The sequence below is a fragment of the Balaenoptera ricei genome, chromosome 7, assembly GCF_028023285.1.
Source record: "Balaenoptera ricei isolate mBalRic1 chromosome 7, mBalRic1.hap2, whole genome shotgun sequence".
NCBI lineage: Eukaryota > Metazoa > Chordata > Mammalia > Artiodactyla > Balaenopteridae > Balaenoptera > Balaenoptera ricei.
In genome coordinates, this window is record NC_082645.1 from 90,792,093 (window position 1) to 90,815,949 (window position 23,857).

Consider the following 23,857-nt stretch of genomic DNA (forward strand, 5'->3'; position numbering starts at 1 on the left):
AATTTTCCACGAAAATGAACACAGAATATGAGAGACAGGAAGTAAACACACAATTTACATGGGAGCAATCACAGACGCTTCTCTTTGTATTTCCTCAGAGACCAAGACATCCAGTTGCACCTAGTTCTGCATGGTTTGAGTTGCCTTTACAGCATTTTTGTTCCAGTTTTGAAAACTGTAGTTGCTCTAACTGTATTTTGACGATCAGCTGTTTTTCTCATGTTTTAAAAGTAATTAATCCCTTGCTACTTTATGTATGTCACTACATTGGAGGGGATCTTTGAGGACATTCCTAAAATATGGAACGAGAAACCATCTTTTATTTAAAATAGGGTCTGTTGCAATTAGAAAAAAGAAGGGTCAATTTAGGACCAGCCCCTAGCTCTACCACCAGTGTAAAAGGCCCTGGATGAATAAGCCCACAAGTGGTGTGACTTGTCTGCATATCCAGCCCCTGCAAGGACTAGGGGGTGAATTAAGTGATGTGATTCAGGGAACACAGCAATTCAAAACCAGATGCTTAGACCACTAAGCCATCCCTTCCGGCACATTGTAAAGCATGAAGTTGTAAATATAGCAGATAATTGAGATTTAGATTTTAGATACGGTCATTGTTAGCAGCCCTCCTCTAGCTTTCTTTGCTTAGAGTCTTAGAAGTTTATTTAACAGTTCATTTTAATGCAGTTGCTGTCAAAATTAATTAAGGCTTTTTATTTTTTTCTTGTATTTTTAACTCTTCTTTGATGAGGAGAGTATTAATAATAAAAAGTGTCTGAACTTAAAAGTGCATCCAAACTGAAGATGGAAAATATTCTCTATATTTGGGACATAATATTTTGAGCCCTCTTTTTAGTTTCTTTTCAATTTCAGCTTAAAAAACAACACATACTTGTTCCTTCGTTGATTAAAACTGTCATCTTTCTTTGTCCATCATATAATGTACCCTCTATAAATTGGCTGCTTCCTTTCTTCTTATGCTAATTAAATAATAGTGGTTCTTAGTCTGAAGTGGGGCATGGGACTTGGCTTTTTATAAGCCTGGCATCCCCATAGCTAGCTTTTTAAAAAACTCATTGACCATGCCATTTGATGAGTAAATTTTCTCCTCTTTTTCTTCCTGTCTTCAGTACTATGGACAAAAATGGTCCTGTTTTATCAGGTTCTCTTCACTTCATAAAACATCATTTGTAATGAGATTATTTGAGGAATGAAAGAGATAAAGAATCTATTGAAACATTGCTTTATCCAATAGTAGATAGAGGAAAAAGTAGTATTTTGAAAAGCCATCAACCTGAAATGAATGTCACCATTTCTTCACTGTTAATATTAGATGTTTCAGATGGAAAAATAATATTACTAATGATAACATCATTAAAAAGCAAACAAACAAACAAAAAGCTCTACCAGGTTTAAAGTGATGCTTATCACAGCAGCTACTCAGGTTGGAATAAGCAAAATAGGTATAGTCTCATTCCATGTGAATATCGTTTCAACAAAAGATAGAGGCCATACCAAAGAAATTGTTAAAGAATGACTTCAAACGTGACAGTGGGATTATAGGAGACAATAGGGTTAGGCCAACTGTTTGAGTCCGGAGCAATTATATATTGAGAGCTATTTTCGTGCAGAAGTGTTCAAATGAATGTGAATCTAAGAAACCAATCAAGCAAACGGCATCAGGCTTTAAAGAGTCTGCAACTGCAAACCAAATGACTACCAAGTTTTTGCAACAAGGCTCTAACTCTTGGGCACTTATCAGTCTTTCCAGTAACAGACCCACACACTGAGAAGTCATCATTGGAGCCCTAAATGAAACCTAAGAGTAATGACAGAAACATACTCAGCCAGCGATGTATGAGACAATTGTGCAGAGTCATTTCCTTTAGAGGGAAAGATTAAAATTTGACGGAGTTTGGGCTTAAGTGAAGAAATCAATTAAGACAAGAAGTCTTACCACCTGATCATGGTACATGATCCTTTAATGAATTGTTGGATTTGGTTTGCTAATATTTTGTTAAGAATTTTTCATCTATATTCATCAGTGACGTTGACCTGTAATTTTATTTATTTATTTGTGATTTCTGGCATTTAAGGTGAGGTAAAGAGTTTTTACTGTGTCTGCTGGTTCTCAGCTGCATTTAACTCTAAATAGTCCGTTTGCCAAAGTGGCATATTTTGGAGTGGCATATTCTGGTACCCTTAGTGGCAATAATATAGATTTATATGAATAACTACAGATTTCATAGTGCAAAGTATATAGAATGGTGCAAAACTTATGACCCCTCTTCTCTACAAGCTCCAAATTATCTGGATGAGCACACCTGACCACCTGACTCGGGAGAGCAAAGTAAGCACAAGTTGCATGCCTGGCTCCTTTCATTGTCCATGGTACTTCAGCCCACTGCTGAATACCAGCCACCAAATTTCTATACATTTCTGTTTTTGGTGAGATAACAAATATGGACCTAAAATCTCATGGATTCCCCATTTACTGGAGCAGAGGGTAAGACTGAGTCCATTATTTTGTTCATACTCTTTTTCATCCATTGGGCATCCTAACCATTATTCTTTCTGCATGCATGTATTTCAGCCTTTAAGAATGAGTTAACACCAAGCTTTTTCTTTATTGTCATATTTGTGATTTGATTATTCCTTAGGAGGGCACCCACAGAAAAGTAACCAATATATATGATTATATAGACCTATTATTTTTGTTTCCTGTTGCCATTCTCTTCTGAAGAGCTGTTAAAGGTAATTTTAATCTGCTGTGATTGCTTCACAAATGGATAGGTCATTTGCCATATTTTGTAGAGGCACATCACCTGAGTGTCCTCAGCTACAGGAGAAGTATTTCCCTTGTAATAAGAAGAGAATAGAGAGGTTTACATCACCACTCAGTTTAAAAACCCTGTCAGGAAGCATGCACTTCTCTATGCAACCCCGGTTGTTCATTAACAGTGTGAGCCTTTATCACTGATTAGGCATGGCTGAGGACTGGGTTGATGGTGTTGTGACAGACATCTTAACAGAAACTGGATTAGAAGAAAATCTCTATTTTGTTCAGGTCCAGGGAATCTTTGATTAGAAAGACTTCTTTCTTGTTTGGGATTCTGTTTTGTTGTGTATATAGAATTGAGTAAGTGATCTGTAATAGATTTGAAAAATAACTGCTTGTTCTTTTTTTAAACCGTTCTTTTCTGTTATACTTATCACTTAGAAAAATATAGTTCAGGGAAGATTCAAATATTTATAAGTATTTATAAATTGACATTTTGCTGAGTGACTAGAAAGATACAGTTTTTCCTTGGCTTGTTATTTCTGCATGCAATTATGAAGAAGTGTACTGGCCCATGTTTCTTTGGGAGGGAATATGGGAGTACAGTCTGGTTCACAATCAGAAAACAGGGTAGGTGGATTGGCTTGTTCAGTGATTCATTCATTCACTAAATATGAACATCTACTATAAGCTGATAAAAATCAAGCAGAGACCTAAGGTGAACTGACATGACTTGCTTCCAACTTTGTAAGGTGGGAGCCATGTCAATTTCATGAGCATTTCAGGTGACATTCATCAGACAGTGTTTCCTGAGCACTCATACTGTGTTCTTGAAGCCTAGTGAACATGGAGGTGGGAGAGGTGGTAGTGACGCACATGCTGTGCTGAAAAGAATTGCCCGGTGATGTGGGGGAAGTCCTTATGAAGCTGGTTTGTGGCTCTTCTGTAAGAGGTATCAGAACTTTAAAAGGATCTGCCTGTTTCTCCTCTAGCAGTTTTCATTGCTTTAAATTTCTTGTCCTACAGAATTGCTCCAGTATCTATGCCCATTTGGTGAATCTGAATGGGTTTCAAAGATTAATCCAGAGATGGCATTTGGATTAACTCATCACTGTCTAATAGGAGAAGTTTTAAGATGTGAATTAAGAAAACTAATTAGAGTATACCTTTGCCACGTACTTCTAGTAATTTTCTGGACCAGGGTTTGGAGGAAGAGATTTAAGTTTAGAGGCTGAAATTTGTCAGTCCCAGAAGAGTGAACAAATGGACTAGTAATCGTCAAGAATATCAGACCTTTAGCACTCACAGATTCAACATTTGAAATTTCATATATACTGCATGTAAGCCAAAGGTCCAGAGCATGTGATCATTTGTAATTTTGCCGCAGCACCGTATGAATCACTCACACTGGGAAGTTCATGTGCAGGAATGACTTAGCTTGTCAAGGAGGCTTCAGAAAAGATCGCAGCATTTGCTGACAGATTTTGAAGAGATGTTTGTACTGTACCTCTCCCCTCCCTGGAGGATCTCAGAAAAGTAGGTGTGAGCAGTGTGGTCAGTGAGATACCCCCCGCCCCCCATCCACTCAGGCTTTTTATCTATAGCAGCCACCTCCTGCCCTATTAAGATATTGTCCCTTGTAGCAATCACTGCTTAAGGATATGTCTGTGAAAACATGTTTATCATTTCTGTAGTACAAATCTCTTATGATTCTGTCAGAGATAACGGGCTTGCATTAACAGCTAAATATCAGTTCTTCACCTTGAGATCATAGTCAAGATAGGGGAGTTTGGAAAGCCTGAAATTTTGTGCAGAATTCTGTGTGTATATGCATATGTATACCTGTATTGGGAAGGGAACCATTACTGTCATTAGTTTTGTAGGTGAGACTGTGATCAAAAAAAAAAAAAAAATTAAAAACACCGCTTTAGATGGAGAATGTCTAATTTCTCTTAGTCTGTTTGCTTATACCTGCTGTTGTACATGGAAAGGGGTTGAGGTTGGAGGAAGACTAGCAGTTCCAGTTGGGATCTGGCTGGTGCGCAGTGGAGTTGAATTAGGGAGCGTATAAAGGGGAACAGTGCAGAGGCCAGTCACTGCCATCTCCTCTCCAGCCTCTTTGCTCTTGCCCCCACAGCATAAGCTCATTAAGGTGACGAATATATATGATTTTATCCCTAGTGTGTGGGACGGTGCCTGGAGCAAAGGGGAGCATCCTGCCCTGAAACTCTTTCATGAGCTCAGGAATTTCTTGTAGTATTCACTCCACCACCTTGATTTAAATGAAAACTGACTTTGCCCAGTGATACCACTTCCTCAGCAACCCGCTGAAGTAGAACATGCCCATTTTCTTCATGCTGCTTCAGGGCACTCCTGAAAATAGCGGAGGAGGAAGGTTTGGAGGCATTTGGGATGTGATGTACCACTGAAGGATGAAGAGGTGCCCAAAGCGGGAAAAACAGTGGAAGAAGAGAGTTGACCCAGGAGATTTCTTACCTTGACCTAAGTTTGGATCTAAAGAAATGAGATAGCTGGAAGAAAAGATATTGAGCAAAAGTTATCGAGCAAAAGTTTCAAAACGGCTTTGCTGCAATGATGGGGTCTTGCTCCCAGTCCTGTCTCTGGTGGAAGGTCCCCACCATGATCAGTAATCTCCAGTCTGGAGGTTTCAGTAGGACAGGTCTCCTTTTCCCAGCTGGCCAAAGCCTGACAGACTCAAGCTTGCAGCCACTGTGGGACCTAGATGGTTTTAAATATTGGTTTAGATACATTTTATAAATAATGAAAGTCATTTTAAATTACATTATATTAAATAAAATATAAAAGCATATATAATGAAACATAACCAGCCAGGTACAAATTGGCGCATTCTCTTTTGCTTCAATTATTTCAATCAATAAATAAAGATTAGCTTTCAATTCTGCTTTAAATTATCTCGCCAGAGATGGCTCTGGCAGTGGTTCCAGCCAGCTCTCAGCTTTGAATGCAGAGACAGTGCTATATTCATCTTTGAATCCTACTTGCCACACACCCCCGCCCCGCCACTGCCAAGCCCAGAGCTGGATGAGAAGAGAGTGAATGTCTACCGAATGTAAGCAACACGAAAGACTTAAAAACAAAGTCCTTGAACATGCCTTATTCGTGGACAAAGATGAGTTGCAGACTTAGTTCTCCATCTGATAATTGTAAAGCATTTTTCAACACAGACCTTTGACTTCCTACATTTTGAGAAATTTTTGGAAAGTTTCTACTAAACAGAGCATGCACCTAAATCCCTGTGGGGTTTTTTCCTGCTAAAACAAGTCCCTATGGACATGGTTGTGGATTCAACATTTTCTGCAGCCTATTTTCATAGGGAAGACTTTCATGGTGCAGACCGCCAGAGAAGTATGCCTGTACTGGCATGAGTGAAATGCATGTGCAAATGAAAAATATTCCTTTAATAGCATTTTCTTCTATCTTTACACTCTCCCAGCCAAGCTTGGAATCTGTGTAGCTTTGCTTCAGTGCATAAGGTACATTTCGAGAATCAAACCTGATTGAAATATATTTCAGCCAGCAAGAAAAACAGTTAAGCTAGAAATTTTTTTGTAATTGCTAAATTATCCCGACTTCCTCAAGTCTTTTTATATTTGCCAGCTTTAGGTGATGGTTTGTAGTTACATGTGATGCTCTAGTGCCATCAAACTGTCCATTTGGACAGACTTGTATTCGAAATATTTGAGAAGATGCTATAGTTTAAATAGAGAGATTAAATGGAAGAGAAGCAGGTGTTTATAATACCTTTGATCATATGTTTTATGATGGGAGCATGACCTGAAGCTGTCCCTTATGGGAGAGTGTGCTGTATTGTTCAGTATCTTCACCCTTTCACTGGTAGACAGCACTATCTTGGTGTACTCAAGCGGTTTTGACAGATTCAGTAATACGGAAAACTAGGGAAAATTAGATGTAACTGGGTGGGGGAAGTAATCCATTTATAAACTGAAGCAGTCATTATAAACATGTTTGTATCAGTCTTGTATTTGAAAAAAATGTGTTTTCCACTTTTCTTTTTAGCACTTTTTGAAATGTGTTATTTGAGTATGAGTAAGAAACATTGGACCTTAAAACAGCAGCTGCAGGATTGCCTTGTTGAACTTCTGAACTTACACAGTTCTAAGGTTTTTAAAGCAGCCTTTTCATTGAACATATTTGCTTGGGAAGCAGCACACCCATAGGTGTTGGTGTTAGGTTGAAAGAGCAACAGAGCAGATGCAATGCTGATCGTGACATCAATAGTGGTTTTCATTTTTGGTACCTAGATAAGACTAGTCAGTGTGTCTGTTCAACTCAGATCTCACAAACAGAACAGAATTTCCCCCCTCCCCCCAGCTTTTTTTTTTTTTTTTTTAACTTACAGTTGTGTTTTAACTTCCTGATATCAGGTTTAGTCAAGCTTGGTCACCTTATAATTTTCTAAAAAAAACAAACAAAAAATCCCAGCAGGTAAAATGTGTAAAGAGTATGCATTTTAAAAAAATTTATCCAAAAAGTTTGTCTTCTCAAATCTAAATCAGAATACTGGCAAATCTTAACAATGAACTCTTAACTCTGCTAAATTACTAACAGTAAGGAGGAAAGGAAATATCCAAGAAAATATCATAGAAGAAGAAAAAGAAAAATAATGAGGTATGGAGGGAGGGTTTTAGTTTTATTTCAAATAGACTTTACCTCATGTCATATATTTGTTCCCCAAAAGTTATTTAGAATCAGTATGTGAAGAAAGTATATAATTATATGTCTTTGTGAGAGTTTGCTTTTCAAGGGAAGCTTTCAAAAACCACAAATTGTTCAAATGAATAATCACCCTTAATTTATCTGTTGAAAAATTTTTATTTTCTTCAGTGGGGACCTAACCTGCCTTACTATTTGGTGTCTCCTCACTAAGTTCTGGGATATCTAGGATATTTTGTACCTGGAATAGACCTTAGAAATCTTCTTGTCCTTATTTTACAGATAATGGAAGAAAGGGTCAGGATATTAGGTGACATCACCAGGCAAAGCTATGAGAGAACTTCTATTGGAACCTGTGTCTCCTTTGTCTTAGACCAGAGCTTAATTTTACGACTATACCTTGGTCTGTCTTACTTTTGTTAAACCTATTAAAACCATTCAGCATCTCCTGAACACACGCCAGATGAGGAGGTGTGGCCAACTCTGAATGTGTCAAGAGTCAGTGGGATTTAACCTGTGAAGTGCATCATTCACAATGACACGATCTCTGTGAGACAGCTGGCTGGAATATTGACTTTCAGTGTATTTTACAAAATCCAGAATTGTTTAAACTCAGTCCAGTTTTACCCTAGAAGCATTAAGGTAACTTACCCTGTCGCTTAGCAGTGCGTGTGTATATATATGTGTGCACATATACCCCACAAGCCAAAGTTTTGAGATTAGTTAGTAGATTGATCTAATGAATTCTATTCTCAAAAAATAACTTTTTATTTAAAAAGTAAAATTATTATTGGAGGAGGAGATTCAAGATGGCGGAAGAGTAAGACGTGGAGATCACCTTCCTCCCCACAAATATATCAGAAATACATCTACATGTGGAACAACTCCTACAGAACACCTACTGAACGCTGGCAGAAGACCTCAGACCTCCCAAAAGGCAAGAAACTCCCCACGTACCTGGGTAGGGCAAAAGAAAAAAGAAAAAACAGAGACAAAGAATAGGGACGGGACCTGCACCAGTGGGAGGGAGCTGTGAAGGAGGAAAGGTTTCCACACACTAGGAAGCCCCTTCGCGGGCAGAGACTGTGGGTGGCGGAGGGGGGGAGCTTAGGAGCCACGGAGGAGAGCGCAGCCACAGGGGTGCGGAGGGCAAAGCGGAGAGATTCCTGCACAGAGGAGCGGTGCCGACCAGCACTCACCAGCCCGAGAGGCTTGTCTGCTCCCCCGCCGGGGCGGGCGGGGGCTGGGAGCAAGGCTTAGGCTTCGGAGGTCAGATCGCAGGGAGAGGACTGGGGTTGGCGGTGTGAACACAGCCTGAAGGGGCTAGTGCGCCACAGCTAGCCGGGAGGCAGTCCGGGAAAAAGTCTGGACGTGCCGAAGAGGCAGGAGACTTTTTCTTGCTTCTTTGTTTCCTGGTGCGCGAGGAGAGGGGATTCAGAGCGCCGCCTAAACGAGCTCCAGAGACGGGTGAGAGCGTGGCTATCAGCACGGACCCCAGAGACAGGCATGAGATGCTAAGGCTGCTGCTGCCACCACCAAGAAGCCTGTGTGCAAGCACAGGTCACTCTCCACACCGCCCCTCCTGGGAGCCTGTGCAGCCCGCCACTGCCAGGGTCCCGTGATCCAGGGACAACTTCCCCGGGAGACCGCACGACGCGCCTCAGAGTGGTGCAACGTCACGCCGGCCTCTGCCGCCGCAGGCTCGCCCCGCATCCGTACCCCTCCCTCCCCCCGGCCTGAGTGAGCCAGAGCACCCGAAGCAGCTGCTCCTTTAACCCCGTCCTGTCTGAGCGAAGAACAGATGCCCTCAGGCGACCTACACGCAGAGGCAGGTCCAAATCCAAATCTGAACCCCGGGAGCTGTGCGAACAAAGAAGAGAAAGGGAAATCTCTCCCAGCAGCCTCAGGAGCAGCGGATTAAATCTCCACAATCAACTTGATGCACCCTGCATCTGTGGAATACCTGAATAGACAATAAATCATCACAAAATTGAGGAGGTGGAATTTGGGAACAACAATATGTATATTTTTTCCCCTTTTTCTCTTTTTGTGAGTGTGTATGTGTATGCTTTGGTGTGTGATTTTGTCTGTATAGCTTTGCTTTTACCATTTGTCCTAGGGTTGTGTCTGTCCGTTTTTTTTTTTTATTATTTAAAAAAAAATTTTTAATAATTATTTTTTTAAATTTTAATAACTTTATTTTATTTTACTTTATTTTATTTTATATTCTTCTTTCTTTCTTTTTTTCCCTCTCTTTTATTCTGAGCCGTGGGGATGAAAGGCTCTTGGTGCTCCAGCCAGGTGTCAGGGATGTGCCTCTGAGGTGGGAGAGCCAAGTTCAGGACACTGGCCCACAAGAGACCTCCCAGATCCACGTAATATCAAATGGCAAAAATCTCCCAGAGATCTCATGTCAATGCCAAGTCCCAGCTCCACTCAACAACCAGCAAGCTACAAGTGCTGGACACCCTATGCCAAACAACTAGCAAGACAGGAACACAACCCCACCCATTAGCAAAGAGGCTGCCTAAAATCATAATAAGGCCACAACACTGCAAAACACACAACCAGACGTGGACCTGCCCACCAGAAAGACGAGATCCAGCCTCATCCAACAAAACACAGACACTAGTACCCTCCACCAGAAGCCTACACAACCCACTGAACCAACCTTAGCCACTGGGGACAGATACCAAAAACAACGGAAACTACGAACCTGCAGCCTGCGAAAAGGAGACCCCAAAAACAGTAAGTTAAGTGAAACGAGAAGACAGAGAAACACACAGCAGATGAAGGAGCAAGGCAAAAACCCACCAGACCAAACAAATGAAGAGGAAATAGGACGTCTACCTGAAAAATAGTTCAGAGTAATTATAGTAAAGATGATCCAAAATCTTAGAAATAGAATGGAGAAAATACAAGAAACATTTAACAAGGACCTAGAAGAACTAAAGAGCAAACAAACAGTGATGAACAACACAATAAATGAAATTAAGAATTCTCTAGAAGGGATCAATAGCAGAATAACTGAGGCAGAAGAACGGGTAAGTGACCTGGAAGATAAAATAGTAGAAATAACTACTGTAGAGCAGAATAAAGAAAAAAGAATGAAAAGAACTGAGGACAGTCTCAGAGACCTCTGGGACAACATAAAATGCACCAACATTCGAATTATAGGGGTCCCAGAAGAAGAAGAGAAAAAGAAAGGGACTGAGAAAGTATTTGAAGAAATTATAGTTGAAAACTTCCCTAATATGGGAAAGGAAATAGTTAATCAAGTCCAGGAAGCACAGAGAGTCCCATACAGGATAAATCCAAGGAGAAACATGCTAAGACACATATTAATCAAACTATCAAAAATTAAATGCAAAGAAAAAATATTAAAAGCAGCAAGGGAAAAACAACAAATAACACACAAGGGAACCCCCATAAGGTTAACAGCTGTTCTTTCAGCAGAAACTCTGCAAGCCAGAAGGGAGTGGCAGGACATATTTAAAGTGATGAAGGAGAAAAACCTACAACCAAGATTACTCTACCCAGCAAGGATCCCATTCAGATTTGACGGAGAAATTAAAACCTTTACAGATAAGCAAAAGCTAAGAGAATTCAGCACCACCAAACCAGCTTTACAACAAATGCTAAAGGAACTTCTCTAGGCAGGAAACACAGAGAAGGAAAAGACCTACAATAACAAACCCAAAACAATTAAGAAAATGGTAATAGGAACATACATATCGATACTTACCTTAAATGTAAATGGATTAAATGCTCCAACCAAAAGACATAGACTGGCTGAATGGATACCAAAACGAGACCCATATCTATGCTGTCTACAAGAGACCCACTTCAGACCCAGGAAAACATACAGACTGAAAGTTAGAGGATCGAAAAAGATATTCCATGCAAATGGAAATCAAAAGAAAGCTGGAATAGCAATTCTCATATCACACAGAATAGACTTTAAAACAAAGACTATTACAAGAGACAAAGAAGGAAACTACATAATGAACAACAGATCAATCCAAGAAGAAGATGTAACAATTGTAAATATTTATGCACCCAACATAGGAGCACCTCCATACATAAGGCAAATACTAACAGCCATACAAGGGGAATTTGACAATAACACAATCATAGTAGGGGACTTTAACACCCCACTTTCACCAATGGACAGATCATCCAAAATGAAAATAAATAAGGAAACACAAGCTTTAAATGATACATTAAACAAGATGGACTTAATTGATATTTATAGCACATTCCATCCCAAAACAACAGAATACACATTCTTCTCAAGTGCTCATGGAACATTCTCCAGGATAGATCATATCTTGGGTCACAAAACAAGCCTTGGTAAATTTAAGAAAATTGAAATCGTATCAAGTGTCTTTTTCGACCACAATGCTCTGAGGCTAGATATCAATTACAGGAAAAAATCTGTAAAAAAAAAAAATACACATGGAGGCTAAACAATACACTACTTAGTAACCAAGAGATCACTGAAGAAATCAAAGAGGAAATAAAAAAATACTTAGAAACAAATGGCAATGAAAATACATTGACCCAAAACCTAAGGGAGTGCAGCAAAAGCAGTTCTAAGAGGGAAGTTTATAGCAATACAACCCTACCTTAAGAAACAAGAAACATCTCAAATAAACAACCTAACCTTACACCTAAAGCAATTAGAGAAAGAAGAACAAAAATACCCCAAAGTTAGCAGAAGGAAAGAAATCATAAAGATCAGATCAGAAATAAATGAAAGAAAAAATAGCAAAGATCAATAAAACTAAAAGCTGGTTGTTTGAGGAAGTAAAACTGATAAACCATTAGGCAGACTCATCAAGAAAAAAGGGAGAAGACTCAAATCAGTAGAATTAGAAATGAAAAAGGAGAAGTAACAACTGACACTGCAGAAATACAAAGGATTATGAGAGATTACTATAAGCAACTGTATGCCAATAAAATGGACAACCTGGAAGAAATGGAGAAATTCTTAGAAATGCACAACCTTCCAAGACTGAACCAGGAAGAAATAGAAAATACGAACAGATGAATCACAAGCAATGAAATTGAAACTGTGATTAAAAATCTTCCAGCAAACAAAAGCCCAGGACCATATGGCTTCACAGGCGAATTCTATCAAACATTTAGAGAAGAGCTAACACCTATCCTTCTCAAACTCTTCCAAAACATAGCAGAGGGAGGAAAACTCCCAAACTCATTCTACAAGGCCACCATCACCCTGATACCAAAACCAGACAAAGATGTCACAAAAGAAGAAAACTACAGGCCAATATCACTGATGAACATAGATGCAAAAATCCTCAACAGGATACTAGCAAACAGAATCCAGATGCACATTAAAAGGATCATACACCATGATCAAGTGGGTTTTATCCCAGGAATGCAACGATTCTTCAATATATGCAAATCAATCAATGTGATACACCATATTAAAAAATTGAAGGAGAAAAACCATATGATCATCTCAATAGATGCAGAGAAAGCTTTCAACAAAATTCAACACCCATTTATGATAAAAACCCTCCAGAAAGTAGGCATAGGGGAACTTTCCTCAACATAATAAAGGCCATATATGACAAACCCACAGCCAACATCATCCTCAATCGTGAAAAACTGAAACCATTTCCACTAAGATCAGGAACAAGACAAGGTTGCCCACTCTCACCACTATTATTCAACATAGTTTTGGAAGTTTTAGCCACAGCAATCAGAGAAGAAAAAGAAATAAAAGGAATCCAAATCAGAAGAGAAGAAGGAAAGCTGTCACTGTTTGCAGATGACATGATACTATACATAGAGAATCCTAAAGATGCTACCAGAAAACTACTGGAGCTAATCAGTGAATTTGGTAAAGTAGCAGGATACAAAATTAATGCATGGAGAACTCTTGCATTCCTATACACTAATGATGAAAAATCTGAAAGAGAAATTAAGGAAACACTCCCATTTACCACTGCAAAAAACAGAATAAAATACCTAGGAATAAACCTACCTAAGGAGAGAAAAGACCTGTATTCACAAAATTATAAGACACTGATGAAAGAAATTAAAGACGATAGAAATAGATGGAGAGATATACCATGTTCTTAGATTGGAAGAATCGACATTGTGAAAATGACTCTACTACCCAAAGCAATCTACAGATTCAATGCAATTCATATCAAACTACCACTGGCATTTTTCACAGAACTAGAACAAAAAATTTCACAATTTGTATGGAAACGCAGAAGACCCGGAATAGCCAAAGCAATCTTGAGAAAGAAAAATGGAGCTGGAGGAATCAGGCTACTTGACTTCAGACTGTACTACAAAGCTACAGTAATCAAGACAGTATGGTACTGGCACAAAAATAGAAATATAGATCCATGGAACAGGACAGAAAGCCCAGAGATAAACCCACATACATATGGTCACCTTATTTTTGATAAAGGAGGCAAGAATATACAGTGGAGGAAAGACAGCCACCTCAATAAATGGTGCTGGGAAAACTGGACAGCTACATGAAAAAGAATGAAATTAGAACACTGTCTAACACATACACAAAAGTAAAGTCAAAATGGATTAAAGACCTAAATGTAAGGCCAGACACTATAAAACTCTTAGAGGAAAACATAGGCAGAACACTCTATGACATAAATTACAGAAAGATCCTTTTTGACCGACCTCCTTGAGAAATGGAAATAAAAACAAAAATAAACAAATGGGACCTAATGAAATTTAAAAGCTTTTGCACAGCAAAGGAAACCATAAAGAAGACGAAAAGACAACCCTTAGAATGGGAGAAAATATTTGCAAGTGAAGCAACTGACAAAGGATTAATTTCCAAAATCAACAAGCAGCTCATGCAGCTCAATATCAACAAAACAAACAACCCAATCCAAAAATGGGCAGAAGACCTAAATAGACATTTCTCCAAAGAAGATATACAGATTGCCTACAAACACATGAAAGAATGCTCAACATCATTAATCATTAAAGAAATGCAAATCAAAACTACAATGGTTGACATGTACACACTGATGTGTATAAAATTGATGACTAATAACCTGCTGTATAAAAAAAAAGAAGAAAAAACATATTTATTAGGTTTATAGACATGTTTGCAATTAAAAAAAAAAACTGTTACCTTGGGGGAAAAAAAAAAACTACAATGAGATTTCTTCTCATACTGGTCAGAATGGCCATCATCAAAAAATCTACAAACAATAAATGCTGGAGAGGGTGTGGAGAAAAGGGAACTCTCTTGCCCTGTTGATGGGAATGTAAATTGATACAGCCACTATGGGGAACAGTATGGAGGTTCCTTAAAAAACTAAAAATAGAACTACCATACGACCCAGCAATCCCACTACTGGGCATATACCCTGAGAAAACCATAGTTCAAAAAGAGTCACATACCAAAATGTTCATTGCAGCTCTATTTACAATAGCCAGGACATGGAAGCAACCTAAGTGTCCATTGACAGATGAATGGATAAAGAAGATGTGGCACATATGTACAATGGAATATTACTCAGCCATAAAAGAAACAAAATTGAGTTATTTGTAGCGAGGTAGATGACCTAGAGTCTGTCATACAGAGTGAAGCAAGTCAGAAAGAGAAAAACAAATACCGTATGCTAACACATATATATGGAATCTAAAAAAAAAAAAAAAGGTCATGAAGAACTTAGTGGCAAGACGGGAATAAAGACACAGACCTACTAGAGAATGGACTTGAGGATACGGGGAGGGGGAAGGTCAAGCTGGGACAAAGTGAGAGAGTGACATGGACATATATACACTACCAAACGTAAAATAGATAGCTAATGGGAAGCAGCTGCATAGCACAGGGAGATCAGCTCGATGCTTTGTGACCACCTAGAGGGGTGGGATAGGGAGGGTGGGAGGGAGGGAGATGCAAGAGGGAAGAGATATGGGAACATATGTATATGTGTAACTGATTCACTTTGTTATAAAGCAGAAACTAACACACGATTTAAAGCAATTATACTCCAAAGAAGATGTTAAAATAAATAAATAAATAAACGTAAAATTATTAGAGCTCAATCTCTAGAATAATGACATACTTGATAGTTTTTCATATAAATCCTTTTTAATGCTTCACAATGTAATATTTCTTGCTCTCACCATTTGTCTAAAATCAGCAGCTAAGAGACATCACAAGGTAAATATGTTTAACATGCTTGCATACAAACCTCAGTCTTAGGACACATGGCTCCTTGGTTCTTTCTTTGTCCCTTAGTTTCACCTTGAACAAGGCATTAAGCTTTTTTTTTTTTTTTAACTTGAATAGGTCCATATATAAAATTGGAATATGAATGCCTAGAAATTATTTAGGATTGTCATGAATATGTATCTAGTTGTCTGTGAAATGTTGTGAGATCTTTGAAAGATGGGTAAAGTATATCCAAGACATCATTCGAGTTTTTGTTACTGTCATTGAAAGAAAAAAGAATCCATAAAGTGATCAGCATAAGATCAGCATTCATTAAGTGAGCAGCTATTTACCATGGTACACAGAAAGAGCTCTGAATTGAGAATCAAGAATCTTGGATTCTGGCTTTGTCACTATCACAGTAATTTAAAAGACTTGTCACCTCACCCTTCTGTGTCTCAGTTTCCTTAGCTATAAAATGAGTGGACTAGATTAGCTTGTCAGCACCATTCTTTCTAGGGCTTGCTTAGTATTGTTCAGGATATCTGAGGATCTGCACTATTTTATTATAAGGCAGTGCCAATTTCTAGATATATGGATATATTGGGTTGGCCAGAAGGTTTGTTTGGCTTTTTCCATAAGATGGCTCTAGTAGCACTTAGTTGTCTTTAATTTCATTCACAACAGTTTTGTTAGATTGTATGTGACAGCTGTCATATTAGCATGTAGTTAAAAAAAGACATATCAAAATTGGTGAATTTTTGTGCAACCATTTTAATAGTGAAGATGGAAGAAAAACAACATTTTGGGCATATTACACTTTATTATTTCAAGAAAGGTAAAAATGCAACCGACATGCAAAAAAAGATTTGTGCGGTGTATGGAGAAGGTGCTATGACTGCTCAGACGTATCAAAGTGGTTTGCGAAGTTTTGTGCTGGAGATTTCTAGCTGAACAATGCTCCATGGTCGGGTAGACCAGTTTAAGTTGAGAGCGATCAAATCGAGACATTAATTGAGAGCAATCAACGTTATATCATGTGGGAGATAGCCGATATAGTCAAAATATCCAAATCAAGCCTTGAAAATCATTTGCACCAGCTTGGCTATGTTCATTGCTTTGATGTTTGGTTTCCATATAAGTTAAGCAAAAAAAACCTTCTAGACCATATTTCCGCATGCAATTCTCTACTTAAATGTAATGAAAACCTTCCATTTGTAAAACAAATTGTGATGGGCAATGAAAAGTGGATACTGTACAGTAATGTGGAATAGAAGAGATCATGGGGCAAGTGAAATGAACCACCACCAAACACTCCAAAGGCCGGTCTTCATCCAAAGAAGGTGATGTTGTGTATATGGTGGGAATGGAAGGGAGTCCTCTATTATGAGCTCCTTCTGGAAAAGCAAATGATTAATTCCAACAAGTACTGCTCCCAGTTAGCCCAACTGAAAGCAGCACTCGACGAAAAACGTCCAGAATTAGTCAACAGAAAATACATAATCTTCCATCAGGATAACACAAGACCACATGTTTCTCTGTTGACCAGGCAAAAACTGTTACAGCTTGGCTGGGAAGTTCTGATTCATCTGCTGTATTCACCAGACACTGCACCTTTGGATTTCCATTTATTTCAGTCTTTACAAAATTCTCTTAACGGAAGAAATTTCAAATCCCTGGAAGACTGTAAAAGGCACTTGGAACAGTTCTTTGCTCAAAAAGATAACAAGTTTTGGGAAGATGGAATTATGAAGTTGCCTGAAAAATGGCAGAAGGTAGTGGAACAAAAGGGTGGATACGTTGTTCAATAAAGTTCTTGGTGAAAATGAAAAATGTCTTTTTACTTAAAAACTAAAGGCACTTTTTGGCCAACCCAATACAACCTAATATACATTTTATATAGATAATATTTACATTTGTTTTATATATATATATATATATAAAATGAATAAACATATCATCTATATAAAATAAATTATGGACGTGTCAAATTGCTAGGACTGAAACGTTTTGGGGTAGGATCTGTGACACCAACTGAGATATTTCCCATGGCACGGCATTGCCCAAGGCATGAAGAAAATATATTAGGTCAAGCTTGAATAACAGTGCTTGACTACCAAAATGGATGTTCATCTCATGTGTGCGTATCAGATACAACTTGTTTTTATTTTAGTACAGATATTCTTGTTCTAAAAAGTCAAAACATATTCTGAAATTATGCCCAGAATTTTAATTTTATAATTTACATGATGTTTATGTATGAGCACCAGGCACATAACCTAGCATTCAAGTCTTCTCGGTATAATTTTTCTATTACTCTCATTCTAACATTCATATGCAATTTCAAAGGAAACTTGCAGTTGGCTTTTCAGAATGCAAATCTTGTTATAAAATACACCTGAGTTTTGGAAACATAACTCAATTGCAATTAAAATTTTGTAGGCAAGTGGTTTCAAATGTGGCTAAAATGCATTGCAGTGGGGTATCAAGGCCATATATCTTCACCGGTAAGTCAAAGCGAGCCATCTACAGATAACATCTATTTCAGTTCTCGTCTGAGAGATGAAAAACTGAGCAGTAAAGCTGTTTTTAATATTGTTTTATAGCTGTGCATGACTAGGGAATAGTGATGAGAATGTGGGTAACGTTCTCTTCCAAAAAGTTTTATCGTGAGTGTTAAGTTTATTTGGAGAGGTGTAACTTAATGAGGCTACGTCATGAATACACTTTCCCGTACGAAGTCGGTGACTTATACCCACAGTGAACGCTGAAACGATAGCCTGGTGCCAACACCAGGATCACACTGGAGAGAGAGGGCTGCCCTGCCTGGTACTTGGCCCCTTCCACGCAGCCTGTGAACACTTGCCGTCGTGAGCGCTGGTGCTAACTAAATGTGAACACCTTTACTTTCCAGCTGCCGCTAATTGGTTTGGGACGATTTATGTAAGGGTTGATTTTAAAGCTAAAAATAGCACGGTGATGTTTAAATCCAACTCATTCTGGCTGTCAGAAATGCTCCCATGATCCTGAAAGTGTTGCTAAAAATGTTCACGTTTTAAAAATTGTAGTAATTAAACTTGTCTGTTGTGAGAGCCACATATGATACGTTCCCTGCTCTGATAATCAAAGAGGTAAAGGACAAGCTTCTTAAAGGTCTCTGCCTGGCTGGCAAGACACGACCTCCTGCTGAACTTTATTAGGGAGCAAAGTATTGTAATGTGAGCAGAAGGAAGAAACAAAGTAAATTTCAACATAGCTTTATACCCTTGTATTCTATGCAACCGATCAGATCTATTTTAAGTTAACATTAAAAATAGAAATTATAATAATTTTGCCAATAAGATTAAGCATAGAGCTTGCCAAACCATAGTGTTTTCTGGAGACAAATTTGAGGATTTGAAATCACGTAATTAATATTTCTCAAATCTAAACTGAAGAAATATAGTGACTGTTCAGCACCTGTTGTTTATACCCTAGCTCTTCATAATGAGATGATTTTTGCCCCTTTATTTCCAAATTTAAAAGTCATGATTTTACAGATTTGGCTCAAAGTTATTCAAATAAGCTATGAGAAAAAACATGTAATTTTTATTTTTAGCTTTGTGTGATTTTGTGACTCTTCATTTCATCCTGTTATTTAGTGAAGGAAAAGCCTAAGTGATCTTAAATTATTGCATGTCATTTATTTGGTAATTTTTGGAAAAAGTGATCTTTATGGACCCTGTCAAGAAATAAGCTGCTTTTGTCTAAGTCTTGAAGCACTGCACTGCTACAGTATTGTTGTAGTCAATTGGGAATTGGCTTTGTGTCCTTGTAGGATGTCCTAAGCATCTGTCTGCCTGCCCCATCTCTAGAGAATATCAAAGAATTCTTTTACTGCAATATATAGAAATGATTTTGGCAAGTGACAAACACTGCCCATTAGTTGAGATGATAAACTATAGTTACTACCCTTTTTGATAGCTGTGGCAAGCAGAGTTTTTGATGCAGCTTTTAAAATAGTAGGACTTTTGTCTTAGACACATAAGTCTGTGAGTGTGTGTTTTTTCTTTAAGTCTGTAGTGATTGACATGATTGCTATATAACTGTAGTCAGTTCAGAATTACCCTTGAGCAGATTATCACATTGCAGTTGGGCCAGTATTGCTTTCAAATTCTAATTGACATTTTCATATACTGGGAACATTAAGTACTTTGTTGACATAAATAAAACCTTTACTTACTATCTAACCAGAACTAGAAAAAAAGTCCTTTGAACCTTGCAGAATGTTGATTTGAACCAGAAAATATGTTATTTTCTTACCTTGGCATGGGATCAACAAGAAAATTACAGTTGGAGTAGGGAGCAGAGTCAAAAATACAGTTAAAACCTTATAACAAACATCCCAGTTTTTTCTTTGACATTCCGAGGATATATGTCCATATAGAATTACAAAGCCAAAAAAGAATATTTATTTTAATAACTGCCACTGTTAACTGTTCATAGACTAGACTTATTTTGTTAAGATGGTAATACTCTCTAAATTAAGCTACAGATTCAATGTGATCCTTATCAAAATCCAGCTAGCGTTTTTGCAAAAACTGATGCTCAGATTCTAAACTTCATATGAAAGTGCAAAGAACCCAGAATAGTCAGAACAAACTTAAACAAATAATTGGAGAATTCTTACTTCCTGATTCCAAAACTTAGTACAAAGCTATAGTAATCAAGACTGTGTAGTACTGGCAAAAGGATACAAATATAGATCAATAGAATAAAATTGAGAGTCCAGAAATAAACCCTTGCATTTTTGGTCAGTTGAGTTTTGGTAAGGGTGTTAATACAACTCAACGCAGAAAGAATAGTCTTTTCAACAGATGGTGCTGGCACAACTAAATATCCACATGTGAAGAATGAAGTTGGACCCCCTACCTCACACAGTGTACAAAACTTAACTAGAAATGGTAATAGGCCTAAATGTAAGAGCTAACACTATAAAACACTTAGGAAAAAATATAGGGTAAATCCTTGTGACCTTGTGTTAGGCAGTATTTCTTAGATACGACACCAAAACGCAAGGAACTAAAGAAAAAATAAATAGAACTTCATTAAAATTAGAAACTTTTGTGCTTCAAAGGGCCCATCAAGAAAGTGAAAACACAGACCATAGAATGGGAGAAAATTTGGAAATCGTGTACCTAAGGAATTTGTATATGGAATGTTTAGGAAGCTCTTACAGCTCAATAATAAAAATACAAATAATTAGGCATTTCTTCAAAGAAGATATACAAATGTCCAACAGTCTCATGACAAGTTGCTCAGCATCATTAATCATTAGGGAAATGCAAATCATTAGTCATTAGGTATGTGCAAAACAAAAACCACTTTACACCCACTATGATGACTAAATTGTTTTTAAAAACAGGAAAATAACAAGTGTTGGTGAGGATTTTGAGAAATTGGAACCCTCATATATTACTGATGGGAATGCAAAATTGTGCAGATGTTTTGGAAATACTATAGCAGTCCCTCAAAATGTTAAACACAGTGTTATGATATGACCCAACAATTCCACTCCTAGGTATATACCTGAGAGAAATGAAAAACATCTGTCCATGCAAGAATTTCTCATTCTTAGCATTATTTCACAATTGAACACTATTTCAAATATTCGTGGCAGCATAATTCATAATCATAAGCAAAAGTGGAAACAACCCAAATGCCCATGGAGTGATGCATGGGTAAACAGAATGTGGTACAGCCGTACAGTGGAATATTATTTGACCAAAAAATGGAATGAAATACTGATACATGCCACAACATGGGAGGGTCTTAAGAACATCATGTTAAGTGATAGAAGCCACATATCTTATGATTCTGTTTATATAAAATGTTCAGAATAGGTAAATCCTTATCGACAGGGCTTCCCTGGTGGCGCAGTGGTTAAGAATCCTCCTGCCAATGAAGGGGACATGGGTTCGAGCCCTAGTCCGGGAAGATCCCACATGCCGTGGAGCAACTAATCCCTCACGCCACAGGTACTGAGCCTGCACTCTAGAGCCCGCAAGCCACAACTACTGAGCCTAGAGCCCGTGCACTGCAACAAGAGAAGCCACTGCAGTGAGAAGCCCGCACACCACAACGAAGAGCAACTAGAGAAAGCCTGCGTGCAGCAACGAAGAACCAACCTAGCCAAAAACAAACAAACAAACAAATTTTATTGAAAAGAAATCCTTAGTGACAGAAAGTAAATGATTGCCATGGGCTGTGGGAAGCAGGAAGCATGGGGAGTGCTGGCTAATGAGTATGGGGTTTCTTTGTGGGGTTTTGAAATTGTTCTAAAATTACATAATGGTGATGGTTGCAAAACTCTGTGAGTAAGTTAAAAAGGACTGAACTGTACTTTTTCAAAGGGTGAATTTAATGTTATAGAAAGCATATCTTAATGAAGCTTTTATAAGAGAAAAAGTAGTGGATCTTAAAGCTCCAGTCAAGCCTTTAGACGATTGCAGCTGCAGCCCTGCTGACACCTTGACTGCAACCTTATGAGATTCTACCCCACAACTGCCCAGCCAAGCCACTTCTAAATCTCTCACAGAAACTATGGGAGATAATGTTTTGTAGCCATTTAATTTTGAATTTATTGCACAGTATTAGGAAGCTAATAGAATGCCATTCAGCTTATTTACTCATTAACATTCACTAAATCAATTCTGTGTGTTGTGTGCTTAACATAGAGAGGACTAGATACGGCCTCACCCTTCATGGAGCTCCCTCTTGTGAGAGAGAGAGATGAGAAAGTCAGTGATTTTGATTTTGACATAAATGCTGTCATCAAATGTTCTGTCATGTGCAATAGTCACAAGTATGTATATTTTGTTAAATTGTCTCTTCAAGTATTCTTGTAACCTGCCCAACCCTGTGACTTTTCAATGTAAGCATACATCAAGCCCTTCATAATAAGGTGAATGTTTGAAAGCTTTCAAACACATTCAATTTGGTACCTTAAACTAAAAAGCATCCTTTAACTTTTTGGATTTTTTTTTTCTTTCTTTATCCTCATGAAGACGAAAAAGCGAATAATTTTTTTAAATCTAGTGTAGATCATGTGCTTCCCAAAACTACCAACCCCTAGGTGAAATGTTGCTCTTCAATCTAAAAATGAAATACATTTTTTTAATCACTTCACAATGACACACTGCTTAAGTTGTGCCTCCCTGTCTTGTTTTCTTCAAAATATTAACCTAATTCCTTTATGTCCAGCCTTTTAACTCATCTATTGTATTTTTTGGTTGAAATGGTACGTTTAGATCCATGAATGCTCCATGTAGTTTGTTTCAGTGAAACTTGAGTTTGTAATGAGCGCTATCTGTGACTCTGCTTCTGAAGAGTGATGTGTCTGCAGAATTACTCTGTTAAAGTTCAGTCCACACGGGGAGGGGGAAGGGTACGTTGGGACGAAGTGAGAGAGTGGCATGGACATATATACACTACCAAATAAATGTAAAATAGATAGCTAGTGGGAAGCAGCCACATAGCACAGGGAGATCAGCTTGGTGCTTTGTGACCACCTAGAGGGGTGGGACAGGGAGGGTGGGAGGGAGACCCAAGAGGGAGAGGATATGGGGATATAGGTATATGTATAGCTGATTCATTTTATTATAAAGCAGAAACTAACACACCAATGTAAAGCAGTTATACTCCAATAAAGATGTTTAAAAAAAGAAAAAAAAGTTCAGTTCCAAAGCCTAGCAGAGAGCTAATGTCTTACTAAATGAGAAACTAAAGCAGGCTGGCTTTCTAGAATCCATTCTCTCCTCTATGTAACACCCAGTTCAACTTTGCCACCATCCTGGAGTGCAGGACCTCTCTCGCCCTCTTACCTCTCTGCAGTAGAAGAGTGTTTACTATTTTAGAAGTTAAATGGTTAATTTTAGTTTCTCTGTGCTGAAGATCATCCTCAGAATTAAAGTCTTAAGGCAAAGTAAGAACTCCAAATTTCTTTTCCTGCAGTAGTCCTGTCACACTTTTGATAGAAGGGACCTTGCGAGGCAACTTTTTTTTCATGAATTTTGCTTTCTTTATACTTTTAGTGTCACCAGGGGGATGCAAGCAAGTACAGTACATTAAAGCTAATACATCACTACCTGTCAATGGCACCTTCCCTTTGGTACCCCTTTTCCTTGCTGATTTAAAACACTCAG

At 38.2% G+C, this 23,857-nt stretch overlaps 1 protein-coding gene across 2 annotated transcripts in view; it reads left to right on the forward strand.

Moving 5' to 3' along the window:
- PARD3B (par-3 family cell polarity regulator beta) overlaps positions 1-23,857 on the forward strand; it is a 1,037,929-nt gene that overhangs the window by 499,783 nt on the left and 514,289 nt on the right. The gene's annotated exons all lie outside the window — the stretch shown is intronic.